The sequence below is a fragment of the Lactuca serriola genome, chromosome 7 (assembly GCF_051521515.1).
Source record: "Lactuca serriola cultivar US96UC23 chromosome 7, Lser_US96UC23_V15, whole genome shotgun sequence".
Lineage (NCBI taxonomy): Eukaryota > Viridiplantae > Streptophyta > Magnoliopsida > Asterales > Asteraceae > Lactuca > Lactuca serriola.
In genome coordinates this window covers 97,874,219-97,886,883 of record NC_136414.1, presented here as the reverse complement: position 1 = coordinate 97,886,883, position 12,665 = coordinate 97,874,219, and positions in this window count along the sequence as shown.

The following is a 12,665-nucleotide window of genomic DNA, read 5'->3' as shown; positions in this document are numbered from 1 at the left end:
TGTATTAAGACAATAGTAATTATATAGGGTAGTAGGGATCATAAAAAACGAAGTTGAAGCGAAAAAGTTATGATTGTTTAAAGTTGGAGTGGAATTTGGGGAAAACCCGTTCTCCTGAGGTTACAAGAACGTGTCACAATGTGAGAGCTCGCATGAGGTGACATGCAGGCTGTCATGAGGTGAAAACTGTAAAGCCCAGCCCTCAAAAATTTTAGGGTTTTTAAGCTATTTAAAGGTAAGGATTTATGTTTAGGGGTATTTTCTTTCCTCCATCATATCTAGAACCCCTTGGAGAAACCCTTGCCTCATTTTCACCACTCTAAGCCTCCCCTGTCCTCTTTCATCCCTTTTTGGAGTTCTTGGTGTATTTTGGAAAGAAGGTCTTTCAAGATCAAGTTTTGGAGCCTTGCTTAAGAAGATATCAACATCTAACTATCTTATGGACCTTGCTTATGATTCAAGTTTCAACCTCTATGCTTATAAGTTGCTAGATCTGGGTTCTAAGCTTGTTTTTGGTTCATTAAATGAATATTGTGTTGTGGGATGCGATAATGTTTGCCACATTATCATTTTACTTTGTCACAAGAGTATTTTGGTTTGTGGATCTGATATTTTGGGTACCATGATTGAATTCAGGATCTTATTTTGGTCATTTGACCTAGCTTGTGTGGTAGTATGTTCATGTTGACTAGTTGGTTCTTATCTATTTATTACTGCTATACGTGAACTGAGTTATTGATAACTTGTGGACTACTGAACGTCCATGGGACTGGTGATAGTCCCCAAGGTTGTTCATAACTCAAGTAACATGTTGTCAATCCATAAGGCGTGGTGATATCCCACTAGGACTGCTGATAGTCCCCACGGTTGTTGATAACAATAGTTGACTGTTATGCTGTGTTGTATAATATATTTTGGGGAACTCACCAAGCTTTGCGCTTATAGTTGTAGATTAAATATTTTGCAGGTGCTGATCGGCTTGTGAAGGCATCACTATACATAAACATCATCAACTTTATGATTCGAGATTATGTGGATTCTTCATTATAACTCTGATTTTTGAATAATGGTTTACGGACGAATGATTTATCCTGAATGTAACTTTATTAAAAATGGATGTTATATCATTTTAAAAAACAAAAAAAAAATCGCCTAGGTTTTTAGGATGTTACAAGTTGGTCTTAGAGCACTAGTTTGAGTGATTTTGATAAACGTTTGTGCGATTCCAAACTCAGACTTTGGAATTGAGAGTTTACTAACAGCTTTTTGGAAAGACTCATTTCAAGAGAAGAAAATAGAAGATGCGATGTGTGCAGTCAGTCGTAGCTTCGATTGTGACTTCCTAAAATATTCGTACTTTTTTATAAGTTGTGATCGACTTGTTGTTATATGTGTTATAATATGATGTGTATCTATAAGATAGGCTAAGGATCTACTCAGGGTTGCATGCTAGAGTGCCTGGTAAGAGAGATGCTTTTTTGTGTGTGCTATGTGAACTGTTAGTGATGCATGTGTTGGCCAAGGATCCTCGGGAACTGTGTGTTAGAACTGCCTAATATTTATGATACCCTCTTCCTATTGGTTTTTTTGTTCGAATGTTGCTTACTTTGTGCTTTGTGAAAGTTATATTGATGGTAGTTAGTTATTAAGGGAATACATTAAATTACATGCCACAAGAATTAAATAGTTTTATAATATTTGATTTGTCCTATTGCGCATCTCTTGTTTAATTCCAACTGTTGTAGTGTAGGATCTTCAAATTGAAGGACTTTTTAATCCTTGTTGCATATAATTGTATTCATAAGATAGTTAGTTGACATTGGTAGAAGTTTCTTTCATAGTTGATAGCAGGGTGGGGGTAAGTATTCCTAGTGATCTTGGGATAGTGCTAGAGTGTGCGAATGCGATCACTTGTGAATGGGGAAGTCTAAGATTGAAATCTAGGTAGTTTGCGATGGATTTCTATGCTTCTGGGTGTGCTAACACACCTATAAGTGATAGGGTTTTTAGAAAAGAGTTCATGTGCGTGCTCGTACGTGAGAAGTATCCTATAGGGAGAGAGTCTTGGATTAGCAGTAGTGTATTCCTATGGTGTCACAAGTATCTTAGATTGATAGTGGTATGGTGTAGTGACTTAGGGACTTGGAGATACTTCTTAGGACACATAAGGATAGGTGTGGAACGTACTAGGGGCCCATGCTACTGAAGGCATAGGATCCATACATGGATCAAGAAGGGTCGAAAAGGTTTTTATAAGAAGCTAGTGGAGGGTAGATCATGTAGTATAACATTAGTGTTAATTTCAGTCTTCCCCTTCGCTGTCGACTTCTCGGCTATTATTATGCAGAATGAGACCGGTAATCATTTGGCCTTGAGTGTCCATGTCATTGTGGGTCTGTTTGGTGTAGACCTGTGAGGGTTAGCTTATTTAGAGACATCGAGGACCTTACTAAAAATAGTGCCAGTCTGAGTTATGGGACTCAAGTAGGAAATTCATAAGATGATCAACTCAAGGATTGTAGACTGAAGTTGAGTGGTCAGCCGATGGCAAGTGATGTTACTTGTTGCATCAAGGTTGTGTTTCTTGCCTCTTGTGCTCAAGGGAGGAAAGATCGATTGTCGGTTAGTAGATGGTTAAGAGAGGAGATTGTGATCTCCTCATTGGTTCTACTGAAGGAATGTGAATTCTTGTTTGTAGTAAATTGCCTCTACGTTGTAGCGAATGGATATTTAAGACTAGGTGGTTCCTATGGTTTGATGGACAAGGTGAAGTCGATGTCGTAGGTGGAATACGTAACGTAGATTCTTGGAGATAGGGTGTATCTGGGGAGATATCGAGTTGATCTTGTTCTGTGCAAAAGAGTTTTGTGGAGGGTTTGAATTTGTCAAAGCTGTGTTTTGAGCATCTATAGGGGTATTCTTGAAGTTGTAAGGGGAGGATAAGGATGTGGATCAAATCTCCAAGTGTAAGGTTTCCTGTGTGTAAGTTCAGCTCAGAAGGTGTTAACTCTATCTAATAGAGTTCTGGCCAATTTCTCTAAATTTAATGGGCGATGCGGGGATAAAGGTCTCCGAAGTCTCTATCTGAGATTCGGAGATTTTGTTTTCTTAGGATAATTTTGCATTGTGATATGCATCTTAAGACTCAAGTCGGTTATGTTCATGGTTAATATGATCTGAGGCTATAGGGTTGCAGATGTTAGTCGGTGATAGTTCGACCCCTAAGTAGGGGAGAAATAGGTATTTTTTCGAGAATTGTCAGACGGTCCGATTTTATGGTTTTATCATGATGGTTAAGAGTAATCTGAAGTTCAGGAATGTTAGATTTGCGTTCAGGGTTTATGGATGCATTGGGTAAAGAAGTGGGCTATCATTAAAGTGTTCTTGATTTAGATGTTTCTCATTGCATTCCTCAGTGGTCCGTTAGAACCCTCCATGGACGCGGAGAATTTAAGGTTTGGTCAGATCATGAGTGCAAAGTACGTTATCGTTAGGTGTTTGTGTTTTCCTCGTCGAAGGAATATGGTGGGTAGGGAAATTGTCATGGTTAATTGTTCCTCTGTGGTAGCACCATGGACATGAATGAAGGATCTTAAACCACTATAATCTGGATGTCTCTCGTTGCGTTCCTCGGGGTTCCATTGGATCCCTCCATGGGCATAGAGAATTTAAGGCTTGGTCAGATCGTGGGTGTAGAGTAAGTTGACATTAGGTGTTTGTGTTTTCCTCGCAGAAGGAAGTTAGTGGGTCAGGAAATTGTTGTGGTCAATCGTTCCTTATTATCGCTCCATGGACCTAAATGATAGAGCTTAAACCACTCTAATTGTGTATCGATTATAGGAAGCATGGTTAGCCTACGATATGGGTTTGTTATTTTTGGTTGAGTTGGGCAATGGTTGATTGGTCTCATGGTCCGTTGAGGCTATTTGAAGGTTTCAACCAATATCACTTGAGGGTAGATTTGATGCATCAACCCTTATTCAAATTCAGTAAAGTTTGTATCTTGACCTCTATGTATGTGTTATGTCGACTTCTTGGTTATGGGATTGTGGTCTGTAGTGGGATCGAGATGGCAGTTGGCCTTAGTTATTAGAAGATCTGATATCAGAGCAATGATATTCAATTTTTTTCAGGTATCATCGTGGTTACGCAAAGTTCGGTTTGCCAGATCTCGTCGGTTTGGTTTGTTTTTGGATTGATTCGACTAGGATTTTGGCAACATTTCTAGATTGTTTTGTTGTTCTTCTTTGATATTAGAAGTCTTATTAGTCTTTTTTCTCATACATGGGATCTGTTCAGCTCCCTCATGGTGTTGGATCTTGTTGTGGTTGTTAGAAGAATGTGTCTAATAGCAATTGAGGTTTGTTGCATCGTCTGATTTACTAGTATGTCACCTTTTGGGTAAGGTTATGATTAAGAAGGAACACACTCGAGTGGGGAGCATTGTGTTTCCTCCTTGAAGGTATGAAATTTTGTGCTTTCAAGTGGGAACGACAATTCAATTGTCTATCTAGTGCTGGTTGTCCGTGGTTGCATTTCATTTGGCGACCTGTTGGTGGCACTGGATTGTGGAAGAGTGTGTATTTTAGGATGGTATGGATCATGTGTTTTTGGCAAGTTTCGAGTGAGATGTTAACTGGGTTCCTATCGGTCCGTGCAATGAAAGCAATATGTCTTTAGACCCGTTAGATGCTCGTCAGGTGTCTTCATACTTGTGGTCGAATGATGGAAAGAACGATGATGAGCCATGAGCTTCTTATCCTAATGGTTGGATGACGTCATGACATGCCGTGAGCCACAGTGGATTTCACTTTTGTGAGTGTGCCCGACATCTATGTAGTTGAAACCCATGTGTTGGTTTGTTATTTGTATGTCATAGTTGGTTGTTTGTGCAGTATAGTGTTGTTACTGGTGGCTCAGTGACCGGAAAGTTGAGTCAGGCAGTTGTAGGGTGTTAACTTGCTGTAAAAGTCATGGTAGTTTGTTAGCAACTCATTATTGTGATTCTTATTAATGGACTTCTGGTCGTTTTATGATGAGTTTTCGTGTGAGTTCTCTCCTTATATTACTTATGTCATAGTGGTGTGCACGCTAGACTAACCGACTCTTAGTAGCTGATGGAAGTTGTGAATATTTTCAGAGTTGATGATAACTCCAGGACTGCTGATAGTCCTCGGATCGCTAACGACACATAGTTGTTTGGATTGACATAGGGGTAGTGATATGTTGGTTAGAGTACCAAGAGGCCAGTGATGTGGAAGGTTATAAATCTCTTGGAAAATTTTGGTAGATGGTTATTCGATACAGATATGGAAGTTCCTATTTAAGTGGTTTCGCTATGAGTTGGCTCTTACCGTTTGGAGAGAGAGGTAGTATTGTATTGAGCGTTCCAAATGACTGGGTGGTTTGTTGGAATCAATTGGGTCCGGATGGTCTCTTGAGTTCGATATGGATGCATTGATTATATGAAGTGTTTGAAGCTAGCATTTGGATTGTGTTAGTGCAGTTAAAATTCCAACCAAGTCAGATTTCGAGGACGAAATCCAGTGTAAGTGGAGGAAAATTGTAATACCTATTTTTTAGATGTTTCTATTATCGGGATAGTCGACATAAATGGATCGATTAAAAGCCTTGGGCTTCAAAGGAATAGAGTTTAAACCATATCGGGTGTTGATAATGTTGGGTTAAGTGTTTAAAGGCATTGAATAGCGCTTCGAAGAAAAAGGGTAAAATGGGAAAAGTTATATGTGGGGCTTCTCACATGAATTACGGGTTTACTTTGACATTTGTTAAGCCAAAAGTAATTATACAGGGTTATGGGGCCCGTGAATACCTTTTCGTGCATATAAAGATCATCAAAAACCGAGTTGAAACAAAGATGTTATGAATGTCTAAAGTTCAGGATGAATTTCGGGAAAAACCGTTTTCACTAGGTGACAGGAATATCTCACGACATAAGAGCCCTCACAAGGTGATACACAGGCTGTCACGGGGTAAAAACTGTGCAATCCAATCCCATAAAAATTTTATGGTTTTCAAGGTATTTAAATGTAAGGATTCATGATTAAGAGTATTTTCTTAACCTCCATCATATCTAGAACCCCTTGGAAGAAACCCTAGCCTTCCTTCACCACATTGAGCCTCCCCACTCATCTTTCATCCATTTTTGGGGTTCTTGGTGGATTTTGGAAAGAAGCTCTTTGTACATAGAGTTCTATACCCTTTCTTAAGAAGATCTCGACTTCCAACTATATTATGAACCTTGAGTATGATTGAAGTTTCCACCTTTATGTTTATAAGTTGCTAGATAAAGATTATGAGCTTGTTTTTAGTCCGTTAAATGAAGATGGTACATGTTGTGAGATGTAATAAAGTTTGCAAATTTATCATTCTACTTTGTCACATGAGTATATTGGTCTATGTATCTAATGTTTCATGATCTTTTGGGCACCATGCTTAAAGTTAGGATCTTATTTTGGTCATTTTCACCTAGCTTGTGTTTAAGATATACGATTGGACATGCATGTCTAAAAATGATTTTATGGTGTTTTCGAATTGATAAAGCCTTTCGGAAAAGTTGGAGTTCTTGACTTAATGGGCGTCAAAACCTTAGTTTCCATTCCTTGTGTATAAAGTTTTCAGCATTCTTCTATATGTCAAAACCTTCTAAACCCACCATTTTGAGGATGTTACACGTGCTCACCAAATCAATACAAGTTGGGATGTGATGTGATGTTTACCGATTCAAAATTAACCTAGTTATAACTTTGTATTATGGAATACTTTTAATTAGGCTTTATTCAGATATTGTCGATCTGGCATGGGAATGAAGGCTAACATTTTCGTAGGTGTAAGGTGTGAGTATTACTTATGATTTAGAATAGTTTTAGTAACTTATAAAGCCTCTGCATGAAGTGATTTCATTCTATTGATTAACGATTCGTATATAGTAAATAAATTTATATATTATCCCTTAGATTAAGATACACTTGCTTTATGTATACCAGGGGTTATGAAACTCTTTGTTCATGCCTATAAAACATTGGACCTTCTCTTATTAGAAAAAAATAGCATATATACTCTTCCACCTACATGGACCAATGTTAAGTTATTTTCAAGCCAAGGACGTACAAGTTTATAAAGTGAATCTTTTTTCATGACAATCCACAGCTAGCCAGTAAAAGAAAAGTGTAACATAAGTGTTCCCTGACACCTTTTTTTTTTTTACTTCATTTGTGGTTTAAACAATCCTGCATGTTAAAAAATTTCTAAAAGTTTATGTGGTATGAGTAAAGAAGAATTTGAAACACAGAAAGCTGTAAGTGCTTCATAAAAGAATAACGAGTGTTGGAAGGGGGGAAGGAGAGGGTGTTTGATGGGTTAAAGCTCATATCAGACATGCAATACAACTCATATACCAGAATATTTGAAAGAGCAAGTCATTAATTGATTTGATTGAAACGGGTGTAGAGCCATTTATAGAAATAACATATAAGATGCCCAGTTTTCAAAGGAACTATGTAAACATGCAAACAGTAGTAGATGCTTGAACGATACAAATCAGACTAAGCATTACAAAATGCCGACAAGCATTAATATTCCAGGGAAAAAATAATTTCCCTTTTCTGGTTACTATAGCAAAGAACTCTATTATGTTATCCCATCCACAAATTTCAATACGTGAACATTAAACAAGGACGATCTATAGTGCTTATTTGACAGACTCTTTTCCTTTACAACTGTTTCCTTTGTTGGTTGAGGAAAATTTTAGAAAACGTAAATTAGTTCCCATCTCCTGTTTCAACAGTAAAGTTTTAGATCTTTTTTTTTAACCACTCATTGTGACTGGTTATTAAGTTATTATATTTCAAAGATGCTAATATTTATGTTACCAGACTACCCAAATAATTTTCAATGATAGAAATTGTGTAATTAACCAATATAAATATAGGATTTCACATGATAACAATCTTTTTTTGTGGAAAATCACCAATTTATTCGAAACATGTCATTTCAAAGTAGACTCCAGAATCCAAAGTATCATTTCAGAGATCCCATTTAACGATTTTATGATCATTTCGGTTTTGTTTTATGTCTTTCTCTTCATGTTATTTTTTTTCATATATATATATATATATATATATATATATATATATATATATATATATATATATATATATATATATATATGAAACTTAGGAATAGTAAACTTGGTTTTTTTTGGCAGAAATGGTCCCTACACTTTGCTCCTCATTCTTTATCTATTTTGACGTTTTTTGTCATTGCAATCAATATTTTTACACTTTTTAGGAACATTTTAATAATTAAAGTATGGCCATAAAACTTTAACGGTTTGACAACTTTGATTCATTTTCTAAAAATTTGCTAATTTCCACCCCTTTAATTCTGTAACCGTTTTGAAACTTCTGATCGTTGCAGTCAAAATTGTTACATTTTTTCATAAAAACATGAAAAAAAACGGTCCGGGACAAACTCCGGGCTTTTCATCCTTGCACTTTCTATGTCTGTCATATTTATCGATTCGGAAACAATATTGAAAGCTTCTGACCCTCGCCTAGCGGGGGTAACTTTTCTAGTTATTATTATTATTATTATTATTATTATTATTATTATTATTATTTGAGAAAATTACAAATTACCCAAGATACATTAATTACTTTGTGGAAAACAACAAAAAAAAAACGCAAATTACAAAAATAACACTTAAAATCGTAAATGGTTTAAACCCATTTGTGATTTTGCCCTTCCATTTGCGAATGTACAAGTGCCTAAAGCACAAATGTGCTTTAGGCACTTGTACGTTCGCAGATGAAAAAGTCCATCTGTGCTTTTGTGATATTCATCCGTGATTTCGTGGGATCTAATTTAAAAACGTTTTTTTTTTCTTCATTTTTCACTCAATTTCTTAGAGAAACTCTCTGTCTGTGATTTCCTTAGAGCTATTATGGACGATTTTTTTAGAGATGTTTTAAACAAATTTTCCAAAAAAATAACAATAAAAATGATAATTTGTTGAGAAAATTTATATATAACAAGGTTGTTTTGTGGTCAAACCTATCAATTTCATTTTCAAAATTAAAAATAAAAAAATAAATTTTTTTTTCACAAAATCGCAGTGAAAAAGGAGAGGAAATCACAATTTTATGCTAAAAAAGGGGTATATATACAGCGAAAAGAAAAAAACAACTGCAAACATACAAGTGGCTAAAGCACGTCTGTGCTTTAGCCACTTGTACGTTCGCAGATGGCAAGGCGAAATCACAAAAGTATTATACCTATCTGCGATTTTAGTGGTTAAAACTGCAATTTTAGTTTTTTTTAGCTGTTTTTCACAAAATAATTAGTGTATTTGACTAAATTTGCAATTTTCGTTTATTATTTTTTGTTAATTTCAATTAACTATTGGTCACTTTTATTGTCATCATTTTCGTACTATGATTATTTGTAACTTCATATTATTATAAGTTAAACGAACTCACATTTTCTTTAAGAAACAAAAATATGTTGCAAAAACAAATACTCTGTAATGTCGTTAAAGAAAAATATATTGCAAAAACAAAAAATTTAGAAAAATCACATACGTTCAAATAATTATAAAATGTGCAAATCAAATGAAAACCTACTTTTGACATGTCCTCCATGTTGTGCAAATCGCCTCTGAAACGAGTTGACGTAGGCCTTGGTGCAACCATCTACACTCACAAATTCACCACTATTCAACCTCCCTAGAAACAACCCTAACAAAACTCCACAATCCTTTTATCGTCAAACTGTTATGGTATGTTTATGTCATTCACAATGGTGAGTTTGAAGCTCTCGAGGGGTATTATATCAATGAGTTTGGTACCCACTTGATAACCAGTAGGAGTTTGTGGATATGAGCTCACATAATTGTAAACCAAATGAAACTTCTGAAAAATTGTTTCAGACCAATAACTACAGTATATAATGAGAGTGAATGTCCGAAAATCGAAAAACCCTAAAAACAGTGGTCATTTGGTATATTAATGAGAATGTATAGCTACATCAATGCTTGGAAATGACCAATCAACATATAACGTTTTTTTATAAGTGATTATTACTTAGGTAATGTAATTCAAACACAAATATATTATATCACATTCAAACCAAGATCGGTAAAGGGATATATCAACCATGTCATGCCAATCCTTTATATTGATATTGAAAGTTGTTGGTACAAATGTCCACGGAGCATGACCTAAACTTCAATCTAGAAGCAAGGAAATTTGGAGCATGATGTGATATCGATCAACACATGTATAGAATACATTAAGTAACCTAAATAAATGGTTATTGTGTGATGATAACATACATATAAAACATACATTACATTCCTACCAACTACTGTCAAAGTCCTTATATATGCATATCCAAAACTCCATCACCAATTAATACATGAGAAAATACGCCTAAGGTTTTATTTAGTTGATATGTTTTAGTATATTTCTCACTTTCCTAGTTTTAGTGATACCATGAGCCAAAGATGTGAACATACAAGTTGAAGGGATACAATATATTTTTCATTGTTTGATAAAATTCAATCTTGAAATTTTATTTTTAGAAATTGATTATTTGACCGAGTCATTAGCCAATAAAGGTTGAAGTTAAATTTGTAAGATATTGTTTAGGTAACTATTATTATTTCAGTTATCTATAGTTTAACAATTATTATTTTAGTTATCTATAGTTTAAGAATGGAGCCAATTTGTGCCCTTTCAAGTTTGGTTTAGACCCCCCAAGGGATGTTACATCTATTCTACCTGAGGCATATTGACTCGGATCGGGATGGTGCGAACTCTGTTACATGGGTTTTGAAAGGAAATTGTTATTAAGTCTATTTATTTTTAGTCATGTGCCATAAAAATAAGAGTGCAAAAAATGAGTTTTGAAAGGAAAAAAATAAAAAGAGGTGAAATAGTAAAAAAAAAATTGTCGTAAAAACTCAAGTCTTTTGAAGATTGGAAAGTTTATTAGCATTAGACAAAGATATACACAAGATGCTAGGTCAAATTGGTGGTCTTGAATTGAATTATTTTGTGTGAACATTAATAAATAATGGTTTGATATAGTAATGTTGGGGTTGAGTTTTATTTTCGTTGGAATTGATTCTAGTTTCCTTATGGTCAATTAAAGTATAAGTTTGGGGTAATTTGATATGGTGTATTTAATACATTTATTTGACATGATTTTTGCTATATTTACTCTCTATGTTGTTATAAATCACGGTAACAGGTACTTAATTAGCTGAAAATATTGAATTATAGCTAGAAGGCATCAACAAGAAGAAAAAGTTGGAAAACGGAGCAGGAAGCATAAAAAGAGGATTCTTGAAGAGATATGATAGTTCGTGATGAGTTTGTGATGTCTATTGTGACCCGGATGCGGAGGAATCTCGATAAACTGCAGAATCATGAAGACTCACGACTCAACTAGTATTAGGTTCGCAAGACATTTCCTTGCATTTTTTTTATCTATAACTATGTCCTTTATTAACCCTAAAAACGAGTGCAACCTTGTGCAAGAATTCAGGGTTATCATCAGACATTGAGAGCTATCCTAAAATGATTCTTGATGAAAGAGATTGCAATTAAATCAAAATCTTGAAAAATCGAATATTAAAACACATCGATATCATTCGGTTAGCGTTTTAAATCATGTTCAACTAGGTAGTAGTATATTGTTTTCTTGATGTTCTGCATCTAAGATTGCGGGCTAACCACATATTACTTTGTCTTTAAAGTAAATGAACACTTAAGTTATGTGTTGATTTAAAAAATTCAGATTTTTAAGTTGTCACACCACCAAACCAGTACGGCGGAAACGTCTGGGGGCGGATGACTTTATGTACAATATCATAACAATTTAATAATATAGATCAAATCATCACAACCATTGCTATGAATAATTAATATGTTTACATTGTACTCAAAAATATTGTTTACATAATATCATATGCGTGTAACAAAAATGAAATAGCGAGATACGACGACGTCCCATCCACCAAAAATCCTTGTAGCTACCTGTTTACTGGTTTCCTTATAATACAAGTGATTTTGAAAAGTGTAAACAATTGATTTGGTGACTTCATAAGCGTTTTTGTATGCAAAGCAGTTTGTGACTGCTTCTTGTAAAATGATAATGTAAACTTCCAAAAAATCCAATATTTTCTTTGTTAATGAGTTGTAGTCTTAAAACCCTAAGACCAATAATGTATAAGTATTGTTATACACGAAAGAAGTAATATGTAGCTTTATTCGTATATAAATCCATTAGAAAGCATGTTTCCGCATGTATAAATTGTATTATAGTGCGAAACTGTGTACCGTAGTTTTATGTAAATAAAACTATTGAAGATATGTTGACCCGTAAATCAAATGTTTGTCGATACTCTGTGTGGTTTATTATAACCATGGTAATGTGACTAGTTTCCTAAACGACGTGCTTCGCACGTCGGAACTGTGTACAACATATGTCACCCCAGACCTGGCGGTCTAACTATAGCTAACTGTTTAGGTGCGGGGTTGTCAATCCTGTATATATCTATACACAAGTGTCACACTCTCCTTACAAGAGACTCTGGTTATAATGCAAGTCTTAGTATGTGTACTCTGGTGGGTACGGTG